The sequence below is a fragment of the Cheilinus undulatus genome, linkage group 13, assembly GCF_018320785.1.
Source record: "Cheilinus undulatus linkage group 13, ASM1832078v1, whole genome shotgun sequence".
Lineage (NCBI taxonomy): Eukaryota > Metazoa > Chordata > Actinopteri > Labriformes > Labridae > Cheilinus > Cheilinus undulatus.
The window spans coordinates 13,952,610-13,978,930 of NC_054877.1; the positions used below are offsets into that span (position 1 = coordinate 13,952,610).

The window sequence follows — 26,321 nt, forward strand, 5'->3', positions numbered from 1 at the left end:
TGATAACAACGAGCACTGTTTTACACTGCTTGCAAAGCATGGCAATTTTCTGCAATGACTTTCAGTTAGATATAGGGCTAACAATTATTCTACAGCAGTCTTTTATCACACACTTCCTGAGTAAAAAAAAGGTTTTTGTGCATATTTTAATATATGTTTACCTGCTGATCGCATGGTGATGTTGCTTTCAATCAGGGAACATGTTTATGTGTCTGTTAAAAATCCAGTTATTATCTGACTGGAATTAAAGTCTTCCAAATTCACCAACAGAAGATTAGGTTAAAGTAGAAGTGTAGAGTAATTAAAATATAATTTATTCTGGTTTGGTTTTATAACCAAACCAATGGTTCAAATAGCATTTCCAATATGGCAGCCACCATTGCTGGGCTTCAAAAACAATTGGTGATGTCAATAAGGCTAGGTCCACGTTTCATACAGTCTGTGTTTGATCCACCTCCCGTCTAACGTACGTGTCTGAAGTATTTATCCAAGCATATGAACGTGCACTTAGGGCATTTTTGAAGCAGCAAAGATAGCAGTATTAAACTAAGATATACCTGTTGATTATAAAACTAGGCCAAATGTCATCATGCCATATTTGTGTCGTGCTGAGCTGGAAGCCATACAGACCAAATGTTGAAATGAGCTCTTTAGCCTACCTGGTAGCTCTGATTGGCTGCAGCGTCCAGAGGCATTCTGCTCTGTGCCTGTTGATAACGCCCCTCAGGAACTGGAACTGAACAGAGAGGTTTCAGACTGATTAGCATTTTCAAATTAGTCTGGTGGTGCAAGGCTATGAAATTCAGCATGTGGCTCATCAGAAAGCGTTAGATTAGGGATGTATGTCTCATCAGGTGTTTGGACAACAGAGATAAACTAGTTCACTTTGCAAAACATACAACTTTGCCTCAAAAATAAGCTTAAATAGAACTGATTAAAGCAGTTTTAATGTGGTTAAAACTGAGGAATTAAGCCCAGAGATATGGTATCCAGTCTTTCTTTGGAAAAAAAAGACTTTTTTTGTTATCATGCAGCAGCCAAAATATTTCTTCACTTTAGAGGAGTCTTTGAGGATAACTAAAACCTTGAGAATAAAGCCACAATTTTTAAGAGTTTTTTTTTTAACCATTTGATATTTTGTAAGAGAGGTGCAAGTGAAAGAAGAGGAATAAAGCCATCAAATCAATCAGTGCTGAAGCTTTCCAGATACTGTACATTTTTGCATTAAGACCGAGTTGAGGAGTTTGCTTGTGATTTCGGGTAATTAAACACTAGAAAGTACCCAGTTTTCGAGTGCTTTGGACTTTTGCTTTCTGATGACTGCTTTCAGTACTGCTGATTTTTGCCTCTCAATATATGGTGACTGTAAGGGCATTTTCGTAACATAATGTTTCCATACATTTTTCCCCTTGTGTTTACTGTGTTAACTTACAATACATTTACCCTAAAAGCTGGGACATTGTGTGAAGTGAAAGAATCATGTGATGTGATGATTTGCAAAACAAAACATTGAGAACCCCACATTTGGTTGAAAACAGAAAAAAAAACAGCTAATACCATGTTATGCTAAGAAAAGACCATTTTTCAAAATGCATTGTCTTGATTTTAATTTGATACAAGTCACGTTTCAAAAAAGTTGGGACAGTGGCAATAAATGCCTGAGAAAGCAGTAAAATGCTCAAGAACACTCAAACTATTAATAAGATTAACTTAGAGCAGGTTAGTAACACGACAGGGCTTAAAGAGCATCCCACAGAGGGGGAGCCTGTTTGAAGTGAAGCTGAGAGAGAGTCACCACTCAAAGACTGTACTGGCAAATAATGCAACAATTTAAGAATAGTAGGCTTCATTCTCCTGCAGTTCTTAAAACCCACTTAACAAGTATTAAATTAGGAGATTCACCAATGATCTGTTCATAGCTGAGTACAAAGTTTTAAGCCTGGCACACACTCAATTTTTTTTTTTTTAAGTCATAAGCATTTTTTATGTGAGACCTTGCACATGGCAACATATCATGACAGATATAATTTAAAATTAGAAACTTTATTGTCATTGCACATCAGGTATAGAACAAAATAATAACTATTTTGTTTTTATACTATGTGGTGTACAACAAGATTACCAACACAGCAACCTCTGGATTGGAGACTTCCACATAGTAACAGTTGGAGGGGAATCCATTTCACCGTTTTTTATATTTCTTATATTTTGAGTCATTTCTGTTTTGGCATACAGTCCTGCAGTCTCATGTCCTTATATGGGCATAAGGGGCATTCGTCTATACTAATTTGGATAAACATGCTTGAGTTTTTTGCATATAAACACAACATTTATCAATGACTGGCATGAATCTAATATCAATTTCTTTTAGAAACTACCTTAAGAACAATTCATGAAGACTGTTAAGATGAACGAGGCCCATTGATATTTATCATAATTGCAAAGAATTAGGACAGAAACTCCAATGCATGATCTCATATGGATTTGTGAGTCATTGATTTTTATCTAGTATCTATCTAATGAGGCTTTTTCCAAGTGTGATTCTAGAAGTGGGTTGATGTTTTGTGCATGACTGCCCTGTAGCTATGGTCAATTCTTCAGTTGCCCTGCATTATGCTGCTTGAGGTGAGTTGGAGCTCCCGTACCCCGTCCCCTCCCTCTGTTTCCCTCTCTTACTGGCTCACCTGTTGATCCCACATTGCCTGGAGGTACTTTTGTGCTGTCTGTGGTTTAATTTCAGGTTCATTTTGTCGATCTGTGCAGCAGTGAGATTCCATAAATGGATCATTTCTGTCTTTTTTTTCTGGATTAGCAGCATTTGATATAAACCTGTCATGGAAAACTTCAGAAGAAAAAGACGTAGCTAATTTGCTGTCAAACTTTTGGCATAAATGAGTCATTAAAGCGTTTAATGATTTCTTTGGGCCAAGTGTCGTTAAATATTTTATCATCCATTTTAACAGCCTCTGTCTTTCCTTTTTAATTTTTTTTCATGGTCAGATTCACAACAGCCCTGCAGCATTTGCACGGCGCCTCTGTTAATGTCAGTGACATCTCTGAAACCATGTCAAAATAGCTTCAGCGTGGCTGTGAGAGCTGCATTGTTGGGGTGTGAAAGAAGGCCCTGGCAGCTCTCCTCTTCCTATGATTGATACGGCTCTTCTGGCCAAACCAATATAGGCTGAGAGGCCTGTGGGATGGTCAAGTGGAGCACAAGGCTCAGAGTGATGTCTGACTGGATGAGACATTTCCTCAGATAGAGGAGGATTGTGGGTATCATGACCTTTGTGGTTATTCAGATCATGACACTTAAAAAAGACCTGAGGGATCAGACAGACACTCTGGCAGATGTCACTGTTTTATGACTGGTTGGCCCCCAGGTAATAAATATTGATCCAGACTCTTCATATTTCACATGGCGCACGTCTGTTGAGCCTTTGAGCTTTTATTATGAGAAATATCAGTGCATTGTCCAAAATACACTGTGATGTTTAGACTATATTGTCATGATTCTGGAATTTTAAATTTCATTATGATACTGGAAACAATCAAATGATTTCAACATCAACAAAAAAATAGAAGTCCTAATGTAGCAATAGTAGCGTTTTCAGTTTTGGCTTAATGCTTTTAAAGTGCAACCAATAGTCCAATAACACAGAAACAAAACAAGACAACCTACTCACTCAAAACACTCACCAAGTTAGCCATACTGTTCGTAGTCTTGAATGGAAAAAGAAGCAAAGATCTTCCTTAAAAATGATGGACACCTACGTTGAATTTTCTACATTTATCCAGCGCAAGTGTCTACATTGATTCACCTTATTGTGCTCTCTATTTTTTTGCTATTTAGGTCTTATTTTGGGTCAGTGTTGCGCAGGAATCTAACACCCATAATCAAAGTCTGCTGGTTGGGAGATGTATAGAAATAAACTTTTACAGACCAGTTGACGTTTCTGTCCTCTGCTGCTACAGCAGCTATCACACAAAATGTGGCACCTTCCTGCATGTTTGTGTTGAGGTGTCGGCATACTGTTTTAGGGCACAACCACTGTGAAACAATCAAAATACCATCTAATTTCTCTGTATCACCACTCAAATTTCCACTTGATCACCCACTGCTGCACTTTCTTCCTCTCTCTCTTTGCAACACCATATGAAAATATGGCTGCACATTAGTGCTGGGGAATAAATGAAGATTGTATTTTATTACAATTTTGGCCTCCCTCAATCTTAGTTAGTGTTAGTGTTCTGGCCAACGGTCACTTCAGTTTAGAGCTGAAAAGAATGTCAATTTTTATTGGGTTCAAATGTTGAAATTATTTATTAATGCCCCTTTTTAACTCCTTTTCATCACTGTTTCTGCCCACTTTTGCCAAAATTGCTTCCCAACTTAACCAACTTTTGCCTCTTTTAACATATTTTTTCCCCATTTTTGTCACTTTTAACCCATTTTTTCAACTTTCAAACCCCTTTTCGCTACTTTAGCCAAACAGTCAAACAAGTCTTTTATTATTTAAAGCATGCTTTATCAAAAAGTATCGAAGAACCCAAAATGTTGAGATTTTGTGTCTGAAATAGTCATTCCTCTCCATAGTCTTATGGAATAGAGGTATTTTTTTTAAACTTCCATACCTGCGATACTGCCAGACATTAAAATAAAAAACATAATGCATTATTTCAAAATATCAGGCATAAAAAAAAAAAGGTACATTTTGACCTTAAATATGATTGGAATACTGTGCTATGTTTTAAAGGATGTAAAGGACTGCAGAGATGTATCAGAAATGGTTACTTAAGTATGTGCACTCACAGCAGAGTGTAATTATGAGTGTGTTCATAATGAGCTTCATGGCATGTTTGCCAGAAAAGGTATAAAAGTAAAGGAATGTAAATGTCACAAGAGAAAGTATCTATCGTCTACATTTTCTTGTTTATGTGAGAAATTCACCAAAGTACTTCAATCACAGGCACGTGTACCGGCCAGTCCTAAAGAAAAAAAAATTACAATATGTCTATTTTTAATTTAAGCCTTTTTGTGCTCATCTGTCACTTGTAGAATAGACTTTCAGCCTCTATTGTTGGTCTTTAAATTCTTCAGGAAATTTGCACTTGAATACATGTCATCAGACTATTTCAAGGTCTGTTTCTTTTGGATGTTTCAGTGCTGGTTTTTTCGTGTTTCTGAGACCTGGAATAAGACCTGTATGTAAGAAGTTTAAGGGGTTAAGGTCCAACTGGCCTTAGTCCAGACACTTGATAGATTAAAACCTGTTAAAGTGCATTATTCTTAAGTGCATCAACCTTTTTTCTACTTACATTTTTACATTTTTAATTCACTTTGCTTGTTTTGACATTTAAAAGTGTGTCAGCCTATTGGCATGGATGTGTTAGTACATTTGTTTCAATGTATGCATGCACCAGACGCTGAACAAAATGTTGATTATGCTATATACTGCTATCCACATAGATACAATACAGTCATTGACTTGCTAGTGCCAGATATTGATATTTCTATTTAGAAATTCTTCATGTGTTTATGGCATTGATAAGGGTTAAGAAGAGGTTGGTGGAGGGATAAACAAAAAAGAGGAAAACAAAGAGGACAGTAGTATGGTAATGTATAACAGTTGGGAAAGGAAGTTAAAGGATCAAGTGTGGTAAGAGGTGAAACTCACACCAAACTGCGGTGAATGAATGCATTTATCCTGCGCTATACCTTTTAGAGGCACTTTATACTCCTGGGTTAATCAGATATCAGGATGTATTATTCTGTTATTATCATCTTACAACACATTATCACTGAATTGTTACTATGGGATAGGCATCATATGCATGTTGCATTGCATCATATTACATTGCAATGCAATGTATTGTATAGCAGCATATTGCGTAACAAACAATAGCATTGTATCATATTGTTTCATATATATCACATCATATTGCATTGAATCATAATGTCTTGTGTCATATCTTATCGTATTGTTTTGTGCTGTTTTATATTGTTTTGTATTGTAATCGTAAAGTGTTGTCATATCACACCATATTGTATTGCAACATTTCCTATTCATCATATTGTATTGTATGGTGCAGCAAGGATCACCAACTACATTTGCACAAGGGCTGTATTTTTCAACTTGGTAGACATTTCCTATGAATTGTACCTTATTTTTAGCCATTAGTAGTGGATTCAGTCCCTCTTGCTTATACTGCAGCCAGCCACAAGGAGGCAATCGAAATATTTCAACCACCTATTTAAGGGCTGTTATGTTGTTCATCACTGGGTTTGAGTCAAATATGTCAAATCCTGATTGGTGAGGAAACACATGCATGAAACACGTCTTCTGTTTATGGTATCCAGGCAGGGAAGAATACATTCCTAAAGCACCTGAATCGGTAGGTTGATACTGTATAACCAGCAGCTTAAATCAAGAATGGACTGATGAGTGTGTCTTTGTCATGCACCTTATCTACTTATGATGCCCAATTGGGGATTTTTGTAAAACTGTGCAGGAATCAAACCAAGCCAGAAAATCTGTTTTAATTTCCCTTAATTTTGGGGTGCCTTCAAGGCACAAATTACACATTTTCCATTTTCTTCTTTCTTTTTCTGAATTTAATAATCTTCTTCGGGCCAGATGGGAAGCTGTGGGGGGCCTGATTTGGCCCCCAGGCATCCAGTTGTTGATCAATGTGGTATAATGTCAGAATGCATGTTATTGTATATTTTATTTTTTGCATTCATTCATATCAAATTGTATTGTGTCACATTGTATGGTATCACATTTTGTTGTATTGTATCATATCATGCCATTTGGCATCATATTGCATCTAATCATATTGTTGTATCATATTGTATTGTTTGCATCAAATCATATCAAATGTACTGCATCATATGGTATCCTATCACACCATTTTGTACAGTATTGTATCACACTATCACATCATATGATGATATTGTATTACATTGTAACTTGTATCTTATTGTGTTTTACTACTTTATAGTATATTGTGTCAACACATCCTATCATTCTTTAACCTGTTACTTTCACCTATGGCTGCACAGATTTGACCAAAACGATCACCTCGATCATTTTGATCAAAAAATGAGATCATATTCATCAGGATTATTTCTTTATATTAGAGATGTTTGTATTATTTCTGGTCTACTTTTAACGTCCACATCCTGGTAGTCATCTGTTGCCAGGGCTGGACTTGGGCCAAAAAATCTGACCTTTCATTTCTGGCGTTTGCTGCTAACAATCAATAAAACAAAACCCGGCAATATCTCCCTAAATATGCCTGTTATTCTGATGCTAAAGAACATCCTCAGTCAAGCTAAAATATGTAGGAAGCCGATGTCAAAATAACAAGATTGGTGTTCAGTGTTCATCCTCTTCTGAGAATCCATTTTATGAAATGAAAGCTAATGTTTAAGCTTAATTTGGCAGTTTTGGAACCATTTCTAAATGTAAAAATTTGCCGTCAATCATGTCTCTTTGATTGTGGGAAGGCCAAAATTGTGATTACAATTCATTTTTTTGGTGCTTCCATGCCCAATGGGGATGTATGCATGTATACAGTGGTGTTTTTAATGTTGTTCTGTCTGTGTTGAGTATGCCTGCAAGTATTCATGGTGCATTTATGTACAATATGGTGTTTGTTGTTGATTCAGAAATGAGTTGATCAGAATAGTTAAGACTCTGCAGTGCAGTGTTTATAGATGTGGATGTCTGTAGTGGTGGTACATTGAGATTAACCAACAATTATATTCAAAACTGAATCATTTATCAGACTTTATTTTCTCATTTAATCATTTTGTAATCAAGAAGTTATTTCTTGTTTAGTCTATAAATCGATTAAAAAGAGTAGAATGTGTCTCATTCAGTGTTTCAGTGCTCATATCGATGCCTTTAGAAGTCTTGTTTTGTCTAATCAACCGTCCGATAATGAAGGAAATTCAATGAATTAGTGAGAGCAGCAAGTCTTTTATTATTGAGAAGTTGAAACAAAAATAAATATACAATGTTTTCTCTGTTTAATTAACTTAAAGGACTAATTGAGCATCAAAATAATAAATAATAGCACTAATTTAGAAATGGAAAAACTTTTCTGTTGATGGATGAGCTGAATAATTTCAGCTCTGATATTAAACATTGAGCAAAGCCCCCAAAATTATCTATATTAATCATTATAATTACTTAAACAATTAAATATAAATTCTACTGCCTTTTAATCTACATTATTTCTCTGAACTAATCAGATTATTTTGCTTGATAGCACAAATTCGCTCTGTTTCCTTCTGCTCACATCGGTCTCCCCTGTTCTTTAGGACAAAAATGTGCTTGCACTGTGACTTTATACAGACGTTTGTCACACTGTTAATAAAAAAACCTGCAGTGCAAAGAGAGATCAGAGTGGTGCTGTGCCTCACAAGTTTGTGTGCTCAGGTGTAATTCCTGCGATCATTCACCTGGATGCTTCTGTAATATTCTCCTGCAGGGCACATGGCCAAAGTCTCCCGCAGGAGCACCCCGCAGGAGCCTGAGCACCACCTGAAACTGTAAAGGTTTACGTTCTTGCTGGGATGTGTGAGGAATGATAGGATACTTAAATGAGAAAATAGGTCAGGAGTCGGCATACAATAATTGGATTTAAATTTTAATAATATTAATGAGACTCAGGGAATTCCATTGTTTCCCTGACTTATTCATACCACCAGACTGTCTGAACTGATGACAAACCAGATGGAAAGTGGCATTTGTCACTTTGAGCACAGGGCTGACATGTACATGCATTATCATATTTAAAGAGGGTTGTAGTTTGTTAAATGTGATCGACCCTACTTGACAGGTAACGTGTATTCCTTGAAACTGCTATCCTCCTGTGAATACACTGCCAAAAAACATCTTATTACTGGTATTTCAGGCAGGGCCAGACTAACCAATATCATGCCCTTGGGCAACAACTTTCAGGTCCCCCACTGAATACCTGACCTGCAAGTAGCGATTCAGCAATAAACAACAGTGACATACAGGCCAGTCAGTGCTGGAATATCCAAGAGTCATCAAGCAAGTCATCAACCATATCCTAATGTTCAGTCTGGCTGTTTGAGTCTATGTAAATACTGTGTGTGCGATTGTTAGGGGGGCTATTAAATCAGTTTGTTGCTGTTTACAACAAGGTCACCTCTTTTCTTGTCTCTAGAATTATTGAAAGTCAATGGAACTTGGATTTTTAAGATGATAAGAGCCATTATCTAGCATCAAAACCTCTCTTAAGAAATCAATGGATGATGTCATTGAGACTATGTCCATGTTTTATACAGTCTATGACGTGGATCTGGTGAAGTCTGCAGGCTATGTGACCTGTCAAATAGTCTGCAGACTCCACCTACTTAAAGCACAACACAAGTACCTTAGCATGTTAGAGGAATGGTGTTTAAGATAGTTCAGGTGCATATGCCGGTTCAGCATTTTGCCGCATCGACCTTGGTCCTGTACTGCTCTGGCCATCTGATGGCCATCGTCAAGGCCTGGGCCAGGCCCATGCCCCATCTCTCCAGGTATCCTACCAGCTGACCCCTTCACGACACATGCATCCAACCCGCGGCGTCTGGACCACCCCTCCAGGTCCAGCACACCCAGTATGTGCTGAGCTAGATCAGGCAATATGCAAAAAATCCAAATCAAGCAAAGAGGAAGAAACAGAAGAACAAAAAACTATAGCAGACAACTACTGCTTCCATATTTTCCCTCTTCACTTCCCTTCCTCTCTTTTGACAATTTCTATTCAAAAATGGGATATGATGAAGTTTATCTAGTCCTACGCCTTTTATCTGAAAAATGAACTGAAGTTATTCAAAGCTTAGGCATGCACAACATCACCAAAGAATACAGATGATCACAAAGGCAACAAGATTCAACATCAAAATATTTTACATACACCAGTCAACAGATTGACAGTATAGATCATGTTGCCTCTTTGCTCTTTCAATTTATATCTGCTGAGTGAGTTTTAAAATTTAAATAATTGTCATTGAAGGTAAAAATAAATTCTGGTTGTTATTGATCAGTCTTATTTAGAAAAGAAATGCCAGTGCTAATGATGTTGGCGATCTTTGTAGGTACAATTATCTACCTTCAGTATATTCACCTGCACAGTTAAGTAGAGTTAGGGTTATAACTTGAGTAAGATAATTTACTGGGTTACTGTCCTTGTCCCAGTATAGCTCTTTTACATCTGATGTCTGTTTGTTCATTCCCTTCCTTTGCCTTTACTGCAAAAGGGACATCTTGTTCACTAGATGCTAGCAATAAAGAACTACTCCCGATAGTTGTAGTGCACATCTTGAACATGGAAAGTTTGGAACGCTTGACTTGATAGGACTAGATGCTCGCAAATCATTTCATGAAGTGTAAAAATGTCTTACTATTTAAAGTGACCCTGTCTACAGGTGACTTGTAACCAAATAAGATGTTAAAAATGGAAATGACTGAATACTTGCAAATGCCTTGTTAAAATGAAATACTACACAAAGTAGCATCCACATGACTGTATGCATCAAGGCATTATAACATTTTTGTTAAGTAGGCTGTGTTTTACTATTTTTCCTACATTTATTGCTCACAAATACACCGTGAATGCAACTGTTGATTTAATGCATAGTTGCCCAAGCTCTTACTCTGTCCACTGTAGTTAGTGACATCTAAACAGTGACATTTCTGGAAAAGGTGTATACAAGCATTTAGGTAAATGGATTTAATTACTGTGGCACGTGTTGCTGGCACACCTCTTCCTGTTTACTGCCTGCTAACAAGCTTTCTTAACATTCCCTGTACATGATGTGCACTACACTACAGTGCATCTGAAGACAATTATGTGATTCTGCTCTGCTACCATTTATGCTCTTTGACTTCCAGGCCAAAGCCTGGCATGGAAACCGAGTAGCATGTGTAGCATGCTTAGCTCAGTACGCATCCAATTAAGGAGGATACATTCAAGATTAATTCAGTTCTACTGGTGTTTATTCTGATTTCTGGAAACTCAATTTTTTACAATTTTAGTCAGACTAATATGTTTACATGAGTTTTACCAGATAGGTTTTGGTTGACCTTAGAGGATAAACTTATTCTAACTGCATGTAAACATACTGACTGTAAAAATGTCATGGCTGTACCAGAGCTGAGCTATCGCCAAACAAAGAAGTCAAGATTCCTCCCACTTGTTTAGAGATTCACACTGACCAGCCTGAACACTCTCCTGTTGCCAAGCACAACAACAACCCAGCACAGGCTTTAAATTCGAGCAAGGGTGAGGAGGGGCTCATATGCCTGCTGCCTTCCACATTGGTTCCCCCTGACCCAGGAGGATTAATCCTGGCCTGGCCAAAGGGTTTTCTCTTTCAGGTTGCTGCTGATTTATGGGGCTCAGCAGAGAAACAAAGGCTCTGAATGTGTTTGAAGTGTGCAGGTGAAGACCCTAAGACGGCACTTTGAAAAAGCTCCCACTGGGATTGAGATCTCTTTAGCCACACCTGTCAAAGCAGCGCTCAGATCAACACGCAACCCTTCACCTGGGCCAGGATCGACCTTCCACCTGTGCACCATCTGCTCTCGGACTTTCCAAGATTTGGGCTGCAGAGGGTGGCGAGCATCGCATATGTGATTGTCGATAAGTCATGAGACAAAAGCAAAGTAATGATATTTCATCAGGCTGATAATTCTGCCTGGTTGCACAGGCTTTTTGCCGTGTGGCCTAGATTCTCCCCCTTTCTCAGGAGGGATTGATTCAACCTTTCTTCTATTCTTTTCCATTTTCTAATTAGCTTTAGTGATTTCCTAATTCTTTGACATACAACCTTGAATTATTCCCTCCTCCACACATAAAAACAAGCATTTGTTCCAGTTCTGGAAAACCAACAAAGCATGATAATATTCTTGTTTATTTCATGATCAAACATAATCATTCTCTCCTCTGGAGGGATCCTCCCTTCAGGCTAATTTCTGGCATTGTTACTTGCATGTTTGACAAATTAGACTCTGGGAAACTCAGAGGGAACAGGAGGAGGAAGCTACAGATACTGACATTAGCATTTTATCCCTTCTTTGTTATACTCTTCAGGCAGGACTCAGAGGTTTGTTGACTTAGCAGGTTCTGGGAGGATTGAAGGGGTTCAGTCTGAAGGGTCGTCCACTGTGGGATGGGGATGTTGTTTTCTATCGGAGTGAGCCAGAGGGGGTTTTAAGAATTGAGCAAAGACTGGGTTTGTATTTCCTCCTCCCTGTCTAGCTGTAGATCTATTTTCCCCTTAGAAACCTTGGGAGTTTTCTCTCCTCTTGTATTGTCTTTCATTGATTGAAGCTCCGGCCAGTGGCCCATCACACCTGGATCAAATGTGAAACCACGCTGGAGGAAGTTTTAATTTCCCGTCTTATACTATTGAGCCACCACTGTGTTGTGAATCAATCCAAAGGGTTGATTCCACTTTAAACCGTCCTCAAGTGCTGAATCTGTGGAACAGGAAACACATCAGCCATATCAAAGCATTCAGACACAGCAGGTAGTTTATTTGTTTTCTATTTAGGGTATCCAACAACATACATGGCTGTACCATGTATGTTGTTGGATCCATGTAACACACCTAGCTAGCTTGCTAGCTAGCACATTCCACTTACTCAGCTCTCACGTGAAGATCAAATGTTTAGCCAGTCTTATGAGACGCTGAGTCAGAGCCATACAAGGTTATAATAGTTTGGGATTTTTCATTAGTGTTTACCTTTATTTTGTTTTCACTTTCTGTGCTTAATTTCAGTTTAGTTTTTATTAGTTTTTACTGGTGGTTTTTAGTTTAGTTTAGTTTTTATTATTTTTTGTTTTTTTCAGATACATGTCAGGGCTGATTGAACATCATACATTTTTAAATCATATTCAAACAGGCTACTCTTTACCTATGGTATTTATTTAATGGTGATGTGTAAATACAACTCCAGACATAAAACTACCACTGTGTGAAGTCTTAACCAATTAATTCAGACCATTTTACATTCTTCAGACTTGAGTGTAGGTGCCAGTGTTACGCCCAGCCTAGGGGATACTAGACATAACATAAAAGTTGAACCTCTCCTTCCTCACTTCCAAGATGAATTTACACAAAAGGGTCAGGAAACGAGTTTGCAGTCCAAACAAAATAAAATTTAATGCTTTCTTTTCTTTTACTTTCAACAAGTTACCTCAGGGAGATGTAGCAAAAAAAATTACAAAAAACACTCTCAAAAATCAAAAACACTTACCTAATCTTAACAAAGGAAAATAATACAAACCTAAATTGACTCCCTAAACAAAAAAACAGGAGAAAACGGTTATCCCAGAGACAGAGAGACAGGAGGAAGAAAACACGCTCCTCTACACAATATGCAACAACAAAACAATACAATACATATGACTCACAGTCATAACAGCCAGTCAGTATGGTTGTGTCAACGACTAAAACTAAGGATATTTTTTTCTCTATTTTTATTTTATTTTAGATAGTTTTGTAAGCACACCATACAGTTTTAGTTAGTTTTTGTTTTTTGGTAAAGTTAATTTTTATTTAGTTTCAGTTAACCCTTTAAAACCTACGGGATTGCCTGCGCTCCCATTTGCATATGTATTTTTAACTGTGAGTAGAACTGTAACCCAGTGAGATAGAGCAATAATTCTTTTTGCATATAAACCCAGAGAAGTATCGCTAACATATCACTCAGTCAGTGTGTACCAGAGTACTGTTTCCTTCTTGAAATATCCTTCCTTCTTTTGCAGAAATGTATAAAGCATACACATCAAAAACAATATAATATATTATAATCCGGGCTTTAATTGTGTTGTTTTCTTGCAGGTCACGAGTCGCACTTCTTATTGTTTCAACATGGTCTTCTGCAAACGTGTGTGTGATCAAACATATCCGGCACCTTAGAGATTTCATTGCAGTTCTGTAAATAGTTTATTTTTTAGAAGATGCTGTCTTTTTACAAAATTGAGCACAGTTTCATTTTATTTTCATTTTTCCCACAGTTCATAAAGATGAGTGTATTTCAAAAATGAAGTTATGACCATACTCAAAATATTTTTTTCTGGTTTGAAATGATCTTGTGCAACTTTTTATTTTTACAATCACAATGTATGACATCTCTGTATTTAGGAAAATATGTAAACAAAAACGCTTTTCATTTTCCTTGTGTTTTTTTTTTTTTTTTTTTTTACACTTTTGAGCAATTTGATTTGTTACTATGGACTTATAACATATATATCATTAAAATTTTGGTTCTAAGGGTTGTATTGAAGTATAGCCAATTCAAATACTCAAAAAAAAAAAAAAAAAAAAGAAAGAAAGAAAATGGCACTACAGCATGTAAAAATGTAAAGATATGCTCTGGTGGGCTTGTTCCGTAGTAGGTCATAAAGCATTAACTACAATGATTTTGAATCTTAGTTTTAGTTATTTAGTTACCTTAACCTTGGAGCTAAAGCATGCAGAATGAGTTGGAGGCCATGCTGCAGAGCCCTGTAGTATATCCAAAACCACATAGGCTGCATCTGTACTAAATAGTGCATATTTTGAGTGCATAAGTGCACAAAGTGCATTCACACTAAGGAGTATACTCAAAAGCAGTGCTCTATTGGTACACCCAAAGCTCTCCACAAATTGAGTCTAGAACACTGGACTCTACGCACCCTCAATAAATGCCATATTAGCAGATATTTTACAGTTAGCATGCTAGCTAATGTTAGCATCTGCAAGCTAGCTAACGTGTGGTTGGAAAGGCCAGCACATTTCAATCAAGTAAAAGGTTTTTAAGACAAAGTTAAGTAAAATATGTTGACATAAAATACAAGTTGCATGAATTTAGAAGTGGGTCAAAATAGCCTTCAAACTTAATTCTAATTGTATAATGTCTGTTTTAAAAAAAGTAGTTGAAGAAACAGATAAGGTTAATAATGTCACCACTTCCTGTAGGTACAAAACAGCTGCAATCTGGACAATATAACCCACTGTGGTTAAGTGCTGTGTATCGCATTTAGGTGTACTGTAGTATAGTATACTAACAGAAGTCTGAGATTTGGGACATGCAAACAGTTCTTTTTTGTTTTACTGTAACAAAGCCTCAGTTAAGTGATAACTAATGTTATAGCCAGTGCATCGACTGACTTATTACTTCTTTACTGATCCAAGGCTCCATGGACTGATACACTTGGATCTTTGACATAGACATTGGCTGTCTGATTCAGATCAGTTTATCTTTACAACATGTATTAACTATAATTTGGTATCATTTTCCCCTCTTATTGTGCTTCATCCGTTAACTTCTCTTCACCTCTATTTAAGATCACTGTTGTCTTCTCCTTCCTCCTTTATGCTGCTTTCAACTTCATTGGCTAGTTAACTTCCACCCATGCCATCCTAACTCATTTCATAAGTGCCACTATGAGGAGTCAAAGTGGGCTATGCTGTTTTAACATTCGTCCCTATTAGTACATTGACTGTATCAGGACTCAGGGTATGATATATTGCCATATTAGTATTTCGTCCCAACCCTATTCAACAGTCAAGTCTTTGCATTTTTCTGAGCTTTTCTTCACCTCGCTGATCAAAATGCATCCCCTCACAGTTCAGCTTTAACTTGTGCAACAAATAAACAGTGATTTTTAATGGAGCGCCTTTTGTGCTCAGTCACCGTATCATTTCTGGAGGCATGTTGAACACAGGCAAATAGGAAGGCAAACAAGCCTATTTCATTCTGCCATTCAGTGTATCAACAGGCATTAAGCTGAATAGAAAACAGCCTTATTTTCTCCCTCTCATTCTCTGGAGGGCAGACACACTGAGACAGACAGACTGTGGCTCTCTCTGTTTGATAGAGACAACACTGAGGATGCTGGGAACAATAGGAGCAGAAGCCATTGTTAACCAGCCTCGTTGCTGTCAAGTCAGAGTCAGGATACTCCTAAGCCACCTCGGTGCAAACCAAACACCGAGCACAGCAGGTGGTTGTCCTAAGGCCTCTGAAATTGATTAAATGTGATCTGAAACATTTGGGAGCTCTCCTTCTTTTTAGTGCAAATGAGCTTCTGAACTATTTCATTTGACCTCAACCTCCCAGGAAAAAGTTCTTGGAAGAAGTGATTAAAAAAATGGACTTCTACTAGGGGAAGAATTAGCATAATTTTGATGTTATCACCGCAGGGTGCTTCTGTGCAGACAGGCCCAAAGTCTTCATTTTTATTGCTTAGAGAGAAAAAATGACAATAAGGATCTTCCTCGTCTCTGAGTTAGATTCCACATTCATCTTAATTGGTGCCTGGCAGGTTATACAGAATGGAGATGGATTTGAAGTCATTTACTGGAAGTTTCTGACAGGCGCAGTGGAAGAGAACGTCAGGCCCTGTGCTGGCACACATAGCCTGGAAATCATCTGTCAAAATTTAGCATATCTAAGGAGAAGGCTGCCTGTCATCTTCGATGTATATCTAACCAGGCACGAGGGTGGATTTTAAAAGGAACTTCGTTGTACCCTGATGTAAAGCACATTCATCAAGTTGATATTTGGTTGACAAGACAAAAAAACATGCCCTGGAGAGAAGAACAGGTTTCGGTAATGAGATGGTTTGAGTTACATATCCTGCCAAAGAGAGTTTTTTTTTTTTTTTTTGTCTGATTTTGAAATTTTGGGGTTTATTTTTAAATCAAAATAATCCTTTCTTCATACGTCACCATGCATTTTTCAGCAATCTCATGCAAATGTATCTTTTTAGCCTAATTTTATTCTGTTATGCTAAATGTGATTTGGCATTTTTTTTCTTGCTGACAAGAGCATGGCTCAGCCTGGCAGATTATCAGTGGAAATCTTCTCTCCTACTTCTTTATTTCCCCTCAAATCAATGTGGCGAACAGCAAGAGGTGATTGATAATGATATTGAGATTGATTGTCCAAATCCCATCCCTCAGTTCAAAGTCCCCAAACAGATAGTATATGTACATGCAATTCAGTGCAGAGATAGGACTTGGCAGGAGCTGCCAATAGATAAGTGAAATAGGGCCAGAGTGAAAAGGCCTATCAGTCCCTAAGGGGCTTAGCTGCAGGATTCTGGAGCTCTAAACTGGCGGTGGTGGAGGGAGATAGTCGACATTGGTTTTAAATTACCCAAGATTGCCTTGTGGTTTCAGTCTGCGGGGACGCTGGCAGACAAGATGTTTGTTAAAACAAGTGCAGACATTGAGGCAGATTGGGGCAAAGAGCAGACCTGCGATTTCCTCGGCAGACAGAGCAGGTTGGAAGGCTGGTAATTGCAGAATTGGCAGAGGGGCTAAGGAGGTCTTGCAGCAATGATATCTGCCACTGGGACCGGAGCAGTGGTGATGCTGGAAAAGGGCTCAGTTTCCTCACTAGGGGGGATATTCTATCTAATGCCACTCAAGCTGGGAGACACACCTCACTAATGGTGCTCTTGTTCATTTGCCTGCTTTGTTACATGGCTTATGCAAGTCTCTAAATTACTGGGTAAGACATGCCATGTAATTATCTAGTAGCCAGTTATTATTGTAGGGGTGCTAACCATGTTCTCTACCTGTTTCTGTTCTGGACCATAGTTCTGATAGAGCAGAGCTCATGCTCTGCACGAAAACTAAAAAAAAATCTGTCATAACAATCTTATTGTAAAAGTTCAGCATTTTGGCAGCAGGCTCATGTGTTTATTTGCCAAGAGATAGACGCACCTTGGTGGGCTTTCCATGGATTGGCTGGCAATCTGATATTGATGGCAAAACTCCAAGTCACTGTTCAGTCAATATAATGTGTGAAACAAAACAAACTATAACCGCAACTTGTTAATATTTGCACTAACGGTGACCCTCCAAACTAATATTTCTCTCATTAAAACAAGAAACCGTGCAGTTTGGATTTGGAAGCCCACCCCGGTTGCTACTGCTGCTAGATGTTAATTGTCTCAGTTGCCACCAACATATTCAACCAAGCCTTTAGTTTTTAATGAAATACAGTTATAGTTTAACGTCACGCACTGATCAACAAGGAGATCAGCCCAGCTTGTGCTCCTCGCACACAAAAAAAAACAAATATGAAGAGATTGTGGAATAATGCTTTTAGACACTGCACTGTCCCCTTTAAGGAACAAGAGAACAGACTGCTCCAAATCCTGCCAAAAATATGTCTGCCTTTTGAGTAAAATTACTGCCTAAGAACGCTGACTGAAAGTGAGAGCCAACAGTTATACTGAAACCATGGTTAGGTAATGTACACCAGCAAATATGAACTAATTAGCTCTCATTTGACTTTTGACCATGAAGAATTTCTCCCCTTTCCCTTCTCAAAGGCAGCATCATTGACCCAAACACATTGAAAACACATAAAGTTGTCTGTACTTTGTAGGCTGTCATTCTTATGCTGTTGTACGGGAAAGGATTCGCCACTTAATATATATGTAAACATCAACAAAACAAAGATCTAGTGTGGACTCGGCTCTTTTTAGCGATTTTAATAATGCCATTTGTGCCAATTTAGGACCACAAGTGTCTAAAAGTTGCTGTTTTTTCTAATATTTGTTTCTCTGTGGTTGCCATTGTATGTAACCATGCACTGATTTAAAGAGATAAACATTTAACAAGCCAGAGCTGTAGTTACACAGTGTGCTCAACAGGTCATCACTTTTTAAACTGTTTTTGCCCACCAGGTCTGTGTGACTGAAAGCTTGGTATTTTAAGTAATAATAATAATAACTGTATTTCTAAAGCACTTTTAAAAACAGGAGTTTAAAGTGCTTTGACTAATTTTCAACCAATTTAAATGGGTCAATGGCACGACACATTTTTTTGTGTTACCAGTATATTTTTCATTGTTTTTAATACGTAGTAATTTCATGTCATATATAAATGTGTTCTATGAAACCTACTTGGTTTGAATATGTTTCAGCATATTTGAGTATTATAATTAATTTCCTATTTGGAATCTCAAACCCTAACGTCTAGTGACGCGGCCAGTCTTAGTAAATAAACAGATTACTGACACTATTAAGAATGGTATTTTAATTGTGAGAAATTCAAATTGGAATACATTAACACGATTTTGTGGTTTAAATGTTTGAAATAAACAAATGTTTAGAATTCAAAATCTAAAAAGTTCATCGTAAAACTTCTATCCCTGATTTTGCAAGTTCTTAAATGTCAGGGGGGTGCAACCATAATCATGGGTATTTTATTTAAAAGTGAAGAGGTTAAAACAGATTGTAGCATAATTTATCATCTATTTAACTCAACAAACACCAAGAACCCAGAAAAAAACCCAAGGACACATTTTATTAATCAAATAAACACATCACATGATTTCAGAATAACCCATAAGCCTTGGCAATACATGAACCCAACTCCATAAAATGAGCCCCAAAGACCAACGATTTTAGGACATAAAGACAGATAGAACTGAAAAAAAAATATATAAGAAAAAATAAGAGAGGGTAAAAACACAAAAAGGGGGTAGAGACAATAAGAGGGGATGGATGCCATAAGATGTAGCATTTGTTTAACACTTTATTAATTTGATTAATTTTAAATGTTTTTAAATTTTTAAATTATTAAGTTTTTAAATTTAAATTTTAAATTCTGCTGTAAAGTATGGCATTTTGCCATGTGCATTACTTTACAGATAAACTACGTCGAATTGATTTGCCATTTGGGGCTAATGCTAGCAATGCTACATCACCAACCTCCAGCCTTTCTTGCAGGCTAACAACTACTCACTTCTGCAGTATGTGGTCTGGCATTGCACGGGTTGAATTTATGCCAGTTAATTTGACAGGACCTACATTTGAGGTGAAATCTCACTACTGTGCTGGTGTACATCAGAGCAGAAGATCAGAAGGAGCAGGCATATCCTAAAGTGCAGCTACAGCTCTGACTAGTGGCAGTTGGGAAGGTAACAGCTTAGACACAACCGACATTGTGGGCCTACATTTATAAAAGAATTAAAAATTAGTCATTTTGCCATTTGTGGCTAGTGTTAGTCATGCTTCTGCCATTGACCTTTGGTAATCCTTGCAGGTTATAACCCACTCACCTGAGAGCAGAAGTAGCAGGCCAGAGGCAAAGCTACAGCCCTGAATAGTGGCAGATGACTCCATTACAGCTTAGACACAACACTGAGCTGACATTGTGGGCCTACATTGATAGAATTGCAATAGTTAGTTTAAGTAATAAGTCATTCTGGTGTTGACTAGTAAGGCTGATTATATTTAATCATTAAGTTGACTGATCCCAAATTCGCTCTCTCAATATTTTGGGGGTTTAAAAATTAAATAAAAACACATATCTTGCTAATATGTGAAGTGTAAAAGTCTTTTTAAGCAGAGACAGCTTAGATATGTGGTGGTGTATTAAGTCGTTTTACACAGAGCTTAGCTAACCAGCCTTGGGTTCAAGGCTTAAATCAGGTAAAATTTGACGGTGATAAACCAGTATGAAGTATCAATCCAGTATTTTTTGTCCAACTGTTTCTATCAAAAATGACCTGAGATAACTGTTGGCATCGGAAAAGGATACCTGAATTGGATACTAGCTATAGAAAACACCAGAAAAAGAAATGAAAGTAGGAATTTATGAAGGCAGAAGAACTTTGCAAAGCTATACAAAGGGAACAGAGCAAAGTCAATAACAACTTCAGCAAAGAGATATTTCTGAACATTTTCAAAAACATCTTATTATACATTTAATGCCTCACCACAGATCTTTTTCAATATCATATTTCCAGCTTCACAATCCCTTTCACTCATTCAGCGGCATTCAGACAGGCGACTGTGTGCACAGCTCTCCTTTACACCGCCAAACTTTCACACACGCACACACACAAACATAGCTTTTAATGCCTAAAGTTTACTTTTGTTACAGGTGCAATAACAAAAGGCCTTTTAAGTCTGACTTGAAAATCTTTAGGAGAAATTGGCTCCAGCATTGAGGGGTTGAGATATTGATTCTAGCCTTTGGCTGAGTCCAGGAAAAGATGGATAGATTTCTTTGAAATGCACTCTGCGTGAGAATATAAAGACTATTGTGTGTTCTCACTCAGGAATAAATTGTTTCAAGACATATCTAGGGCCACCTTTTTAGCTTCAAGCTGCCTGCGTCTCTTGAAAGGGGAATGTTGACAGGGTGGAGCACATTCATCTGCAGACCCAGACTACCCACACCTCATAGAAGCTTTTATTGAAAGTTAGATCTCCTTCAGAGAGTTGGCAGCCTCTCGTTGGGATATCTATTTCAGCAGCTGTCGAGGTTGATTATATGGGGGTTGTGCCACACACTGGCAGCGGTATAACCCTCCTGCTGAGAGAAGGACTATTATGATGCTATTGATTGATGCGTTCATCTGCATTCATGTGTACAGTCTCTTGGCTCAAAGGCTGACGCTTGTATTGATAGCATGTGATTGAAACATTTTGCTTTTGATTTGCAGTGCTCACAAAAGCGACATTCACACATTTAAAAAAGCTTAAGGTACCATGTAATTTCTCCACAACAAGATGCTTTAATGTTTACCTCTGCACCAGTCACTTCTCAAGCAGATCAATCAGAAGTTAGAGGTGTTATTGAAGCAGTTCCCTTTATTGAAGAGTGATACCAAGATCCATATGCATCCAAACAAAGCATTGCAAATTGATTTATTGCTTGTTCAAGCCCTGTTAGCCCTGTTGCAATGGTCAAATAGTTCAGCTATAGAGGCCAGTGTTGTTAGTTCTATAGAACTGTCAATGAAAAAGCAGAATTGGTTCAATCCACACTGTGTGTTCAGATCTATACAGTCAGTGAGAAGTTTCAAGGAGGCTGTTCAGTGGGATTCTCTCATTTACAACCAGGTTTGTAATTATTCTGCTAAAAGTCACCATCCTTATTGTCACTGTGTCAGTTTGTGACATTAAACCAGATAAAAATGTAAGGCAACGTATTATAGTGAGTCTAGTAATGGGGTTCATTCAACCTCCAGGGATGAAAAATGAGGCCACTGCCAAAGTGCCAAAGAATGTAGTTTCTTGAGTGTCTTCTTAAAGCTTTATAGACCCCAAAAGTCCTATACACTCAGATCAAAATGTCCTTTTTGACAGTAAAAATAATAAGGTTTACAGTTCAAAAATTAATTTGGTCTTAATAGTATATTTTTGTATTAGTACACTCTGTATAGGGAATGAATTTGGCTGTAAATGAAAAGATTTTGATAATATTAAGGTTAAGAGCTATGCATAAGTAGAGGCGATGCTGATCTGACTGACAGGAGACTACAATCGTACCTGTTTGTTTAAGGCTCACTGGCCACACATTACACAATTTTAAGCCACACTTTAGGCAAGCTGTGCCCCCTGTCATGTTTGTTTTTGTTGTTAAATCATGTTTGATCGTGCAAGTTTCTGTGAGATCTTGTGTGTGAGTCTTAACTGTGAAATTGTTCCCACTGATGGCAGATGTGTGGTCTCACCGTCCAACTGGCTGAGCTTCAGGACCCACCACCAACTCCTCAAGAGAAATGACAGCCCAAATTTCCTGTTTTTCAACCGGCCAGATTTGCTTAATGAAAAAACTGGATCTCAGACAGCGTAAATCATGACAAAACAAGCATGTTTTGAAAATACTTGATTAGGCATTTTGGTGCTATTTTCCCCCAGGCAAAAATTTGTCACCCCCCGGAGCCACACTGCGACCCACTTTTGGGTCCTGACCCACCATTTGAGAAACACTTGTCTAGAGTCGGCATTCGAAGGATTATGAGGTAAAAAACTGTTTGAAACCGTTCAGAAGTCTGTGGTATCTCACATTTTCAAAAATCATTATGATTTTTTAATCGCGTCCAGCCTTAAGGCCCGGCTCATTTTTGTTTGTTTTTAGATGAACTGAAAGTTGGTGTGAGACTGCTTTTTCAATTCTCAAGTGGGTGTCATTCCCAAAACAGGTCAGTTCTCCTCCAAGGGGGTGCCAAAGATCTTGCTACTGGAAGTTTCTTTTTCTTTCTTTTTTTTTTTTTTTTTTTTAGGATTTCATCAATGAGACATCAATGTATAACTTTTTTGTGTTAGTCTTTGGGAGTTTCAGCTGGACTCCAAGGATAAAGGTTGGGAACTGGTGACTTAGATGACATCAATGCTTTATACAGCCTGTCATGGATTTCATGAGTTCAATTCATGAATTTGGAGTAAATATTCAGCACATAGAAGTATATTGCAGCCAAACAAATGATCTCTATATGCTCTATTTTTAGGAAAAAAACAATTGCTCCCTGCAATATCTGACATTATAGCAAACATTTACAAATTCAGCATTCACATTAACTGTATACTACAACTACAGTTTGTAATAGGTATAAACTTATTGCCCTTATTGGTGATGTGATCTGGATATTTCATCAGCCATCTATATGTTGCATTGTCTGTTATGCATGCAATAAAACCTGAATAATTTCCATCCTTCTTCTCATTTTCCTGATTTATTATTAAACAGAGAGCTGACATTTAAGTAACCCCTCAAATTAAACAAGGAGAGGTTTCTGGTTTTTGAATATTCCTTTTGAAGGCTTTGTTTTTCCTCCGGTGTTTGAAATGTCCCTCCACTCTTGTAACCCACTGACTCAGAATACATTCAGCTACCCGCCAATGCCATCGATTTGAATATCAAACACCAATAAAAGTCACCTCTTTGGGTTTGTTGGAGCACCACCATGCTGTGAGAGGAAGGTGGGCGGCATGGGGCGAAGCATCCTAGAACTATTGAGTCAAAGTATTGATGGAACGAAGCCAGCCCCTGTGACGCTGCAGCCAGAGACTCATGTTAACTTCTCCAAGCTACATCTTGGCACAGCAGATATTTTTATTTATATGGAGAAAAAGTTGACTTAGCGGGAAATACTTTTCCACTAACGCCCGCATACTCCTAGTTTCAAACAGTCACTCCTTGGAGGTGGAAGGCAACCACAGTTTTTACTCCTGTTGACCACAGAACAGCTCAGACTGAGTCGGTGGGTGTTGAGAGCTGACTTCAGGGCATGTTGATGTGGGTTCACGAGTGTTTGTCATTCAGATTTTCTCAGCCAGACTCTCAGCCTGTCTTGAGTGAAAGTTTTTGGCCTTCTGTTACTGCTGCTTCATATTTATTCAACAATAGACATTAAAGGTGGCAGAGGGTGTATTGTGCTGCTGTAGGTGGGTCCACTGCTTCCCTGCCTCCACAGAATAATAAACTAACTAGCACCCAATTATGCAATGGCAGTTAACAGCTGTAAGGGAATGCTAATGAACTTAGCATAACAGCTCAGTCAAAAAGTCAACTGTATTCAGGGTATGGAAATACACCTTTGTGTGCCAAATATAGTGTTTTTTTTTTAGATTTATTTTTGGCCTTTTTTAGATAGGACAGAGGATAGAGTTGGAAACAGGGAGGAGAGTGGGGAGAGACATGCAGGAAATGGTGCCACAGGCTGGATTCGAACCCGGGTCGCCTGTGTATATGGTGTGCGCCTTAACCACTCGACTACCGGCGCGCCAAATATAGTGTTTTAAAAGTCAACAAAATCATGCTCTTAAATGTACAAATGTTAACCAGTGTTGAAATATATCTCAGTTTATCAGCAAATTGTACAAACAACACTGCAAACTTTCAGAGTGCAAACATTTTTGTAGAACATACAAAATTTCTATGTGTTTTATGGTGTGGTTAGAAAGGCAGGTCAAAATGTCTCTCCAAATTACTCATAATTTTTATTAATGTCAACCTTGGTGTGCAGAGGCCTTTAACCACAGGATAGTTGGCCCAAAATTAATTTTATTAATAACATTGGTGCTTTTCAGACGGGCTTCGACTTGCTGAGACCACTTTCACAGTTAGCTTGCCTCAATGTAATTTAGCTACATGTGGGAGTTAGCTAGTTATTTTGACTCAGCTAATATGTAAAATTCCCTCTTAAATGTTTGAGGATTCAGGTAGGGCTTAACTTTTTTATCCAATAGACTTAACACAGTAAGCTCTAGCATTGCAAGTTTTGGCTTACATGTTAGTTAACTGTTTGTTTTAGCATTAGCTGCCAGAAAGCAACATAATGTATCTCTAGAAGACTGACGTCTGATTTTCTGTTTAAAACTTCAAGTAAGTCTGTCTTTTCGGTAATATTTATACTGTTAACAATGAAATCTGCCTCATTCTTTGTACTTATTGTGTCTTTGCTCACTTGTTTGCTTTTGTGTGATGTTTCACTGCAGTTAATCTAGCTAGCTAATATGTAGGTACAGCTATATTAGCTTTCTATCCCGTCTGGTTGCTTTCTGTTTGTTTTAGTGGAGGATTTTTTGGACTAATTCTCAACAATTCTTCACCGAGTTATTTTAAAATGTATTTTGATACTTTTTATGACTTTATTCACTTGCTTTTTGCTTCTGTATGATGTTTCACACCAGTTAATTTATCTAGCTAATATGTAGGTACAGCTTTGTTAGCTGTGTAACCTAACTGGTTAGCTTTTGTTGGCGTTAGCTGAAGAGGCGCTGGATTTTCTGAACTTATTCTCAACCTTTATTTACACTTTTTTTCTGTAATGAATTTTTTTTTCTTAAAGATAGTACCTTCCACCCTATTTTGATCACTTTTATGGCATTGTCTAGCTAATATATAGGTGCAGCTGTGTTAGCTTGTATCCTAACTAATAGCTTTGTGTTGTTTTAGCTGAAGAGGCTTGGATTTTCTGGACATATTCTCAACATTTATTCCCCATTTTTTCCTGTATTCAGTTTTTACTCGTTCATGGCATTGTTCGCGTCCTTTTTGTTTTTGTATACTGTTTCATGGCAGTTAATATAGCCAGCTAATAGGTACAGCATTGTTAGCTTTGTATCCTGACTGGTTGCCTTGTGTTTGTTTTAGCTGAGGAGGCTAGGATTTTCTGGACTAAGTTATTCCTGTGATACTTTATACTCTTGAAAATAATATCTGCCTTCTTCTTTGTACTGTAAAGGCTATGGCACTTGCTTTTTGCTTTTGTATGATGTTTCACAGGAGTTAATCTAGCAAGCTAACATGTAGGTGCAGCTATGTTAGCTTGTATCCTAACTGGTTTTATGTTGGTTTTAACTGAAGAGGCTCAGATTTTCTGGACTAATTCTCAACAATTCTTCAGCCTTTTTTCCTGCGATACTTTGGCACTCACTACCTCTTGTGTGTCCACCCCCTCAAAAAAACAGACAAAGCAGCAAATATATCATTAGCAGCTGCCCTATGCTGCTGGATATTAATTATCCTGTGTTCTCCTCGT

General features: G+C 37.8%; 1 protein-coding gene across 13 annotated transcripts in view; it reads left to right on the forward strand.

Annotated features, from left to right (window-relative positions):
- Positions 1 to 26,321, forward strand: part of LOC121520598 (receptor-type tyrosine-protein phosphatase mu-like) — a 284,435-nt gene that overhangs the window by 43,472 nt on the left and 214,642 nt on the right. Inside the window, exon 1 of one of the 13 annotated variants that reach the window (XM_041804134.1) lies at positions 25,093 to 25,162. The exons of the other annotated variants lie outside the window; for them this stretch is intronic. The gene's annotated coding sequence lies outside the window, so the exon portion shown is untranslated. Of the gene's footprint in view, positions 1 to 25,092; positions 25,163 to 26,321 lie in introns of those variants that run through there. 13 annotated transcript variants of the gene reach the window in all.